The following is a 2,609-nucleotide window of genomic DNA, read 5'->3' as shown; positions in this document are numbered from 1 at the left end:
ACTAAGAGCATTTTAAGGGAAATATCCTGATATCCTTATATGGGACAGTGTCTGCTTTAATTTATGGTTGCAGCAGGATGGAGGAGCCAGGTCTTAGTGCTAGCGGTGTTTATCCTGGCAGGACACAGAGGGTGTTAAAGTCCATCTCCTGTTGCCCCACTGTCCTCACTCCATGATTTGACTTAATGAGAAGTACTTGCTGCGCTTAAAGGCTTCTTTTGTATAATGGAACTGGGCTGACAGTAAATATTAAGCACTAGTGGCTTGTAATGAGTTAAAAAATCCAATAAGAAAAATATTCATCTGAACAGATTCAAATAATTTCTATCCATTGCCCGTAATAATGGCTGCTAAGCACTTGCCACCTACCTATTATTTGTCTACATCCTGATATGAAGATATGTTTAAAGGGATACTGTCATGGGAAAAAAAAATTTTTTCAAAATGAATCAGTTAATAGCGCTGCTCCAGCAGAATTCTGCACTGAAATCCATTTCTCAAAAGAGCAAACAGATTTATTTATATTCAATTTTGAAATCTGACATGGGGCTAGACATTTTGTCAATTTCCCAGCTGCCCCAAGTCATGTGACTTGTGCTCTGATAAACTTCAGTCACTCTTTACTGCTGTACTGCAAGTTGGAGTGATATCACCCCCTCCCATACACCCCCTCAGCAGCCAAAGAAAAGAATAATGGGAAGGTAACCAGATAGCAGCTCCATAACACAAGATAACAGCTGCCTGGTAGATCTAAGAACAACACTCAATAGTAAAATCCAGGTCCCACTGAGACACATTCAGTTACATTGAGAAGGAAAAACAGCAGCCTGCCAGAAAGTATTTCTCTCCTAAAGTGCAGGCACAAGTCACATGACCAGGGGCAGCTGGGAAACTGACAAGATGTCTAGCCCCATGTCAGATTTCAAAATTGAATATAAACAAATCTGTTTGCTCTTTTGAGAAATGGATTTCAGTGCAGAATTCTGCTGGAGCAGCACTATTAACTGATGTGTTTTGAAAAAAACATGTTTTCCGATGACAGGATCCCTTTAAGTACAAATGTCATTTCATATAACTATATTCTTCAGCATTCTGCTGCATATCTCAGATTCTTAAATAATCTCAACAGGAACAGTTATAAAAAGCTATTGATGGTCAGGGCCCCCTTATAAGTAAAAAAAACTGTGGCACCAGGGCCCCTATAAAATTAGTGACCAGGGCTCCCCTATGAGTTAAAATTGGCACCAGGGCCCCCCTAAAAGTTTGGGGCCCCAGAGAATATTTTTTAAAACAAACATTGGCGCCAGGGCCCCCCTTACAAGTTAAAAAAAATTGGGGCCCCAGAGAATATTTTTTTATAAAACATTGGTGGCTGGGGCATATAGAGTATTAAAATAATACATTGGTGTCAGTAGAATTGAACTCGTGGCTTCAGGACTTCAACTTCACCTCCTCTTGTGACTTTGGGTCTTTTTGCAGCTTCAGGACTTCGAGTCTTTTCACCGCTTTCGGGACAGTCGTAGCTCCTCCCTATACGGAAACCAGTCTGTGAGATCCAGTCATTGGTCTCAGCTTAAAACTGCCCTGAGGAAACCCCCAAAGGCTGGAGACCACGATAGTTCTATAAGCAACCAATGAGATCACATGACCTGCCAATCAAACTCCTACAGTGATACTAGGCCATGTGTTCTGTGTCATTCACTGTTCCACCAGCAGAGGGCACCTGATCATCTCCAGCTAGAGACCAACACCTGAACCTTGGGGGGACACTAACTTTCATGTATTTCACTGCTGATATTGTCTCTGCAAACACCTGCAGCAGGGAAGGGGTTAATATCTGCTCTGTAATAGGAAATTACCCCAAGTGAATATTGACCCCGATCCCTCCCCACCCCAGGGACAGGTTAGTGAGCAATGTAAGGATTTTATTGAAAGGCCTTCTGCCTGTCCCATTTAATGCAAAGAAAACTCTGAATAAAACAAGCTGATTAATGAAATTACACCCCTGGGACCTGGGTAATTGTTACTCTGAGAATATCAGAAATCTGTGAGTATTTCCATCTGTTCAGGCTCCAACTAACAACACAAAGATTTTCTTATCCAAACACATTGTACAGAGTGTGTAACATTGTAAATCTTCAGCCTTCCATCTAAACTCAGGAACAGCCTGTCACGATCGCCGCCCGGAGCAGGTCCTGGAGCTCCGGGCGGCGCATCCTCCCCTGCCAGCGTCGCTCCCAAAATGGCGGCGCCCATGGCCGCCACGTGGGTAGCGGTGCCGACGCAATGACGTCAGCGCCGACGTCGGCGTAAGGACGCCAATAACGTCACAATGGCGCCAAATTCAAAATAAAAACGCCATCTAGACGCCAGAATGGCGCCCAAGTATAGGAATACATTTCCTAAGTGTTTCCTGGGTTTCCTGTGAGCTGATTTTGCTAATCCTGTTCCTGTTTACTTATCTTGACCCCTGCCTGGACTTTGGACTTTGTTGTTATCTGCCTGCCCCTGAACTCTTGCCTGGATTCTGACTACTCTTTGGATTAACCCTTTGGACACCGCGACCTTGCTCCCTCAAGAGGGCTTCCTCCTCGATCCTGACTACCTCC

This window comes from Xenopus laevis, chromosome 2S (assembly GCF_017654675.1).
Source record: "Xenopus laevis strain J_2021 chromosome 2S, Xenopus_laevis_v10.1, whole genome shotgun sequence".
Lineage (NCBI taxonomy): Eukaryota > Metazoa > Chordata > Amphibia > Anura > Pipidae > Xenopus > Xenopus laevis.
The sequence above is the reverse complement of the archived record's forward strand: the minus strand, read 5'-3'. Positions refer to the sequence as shown.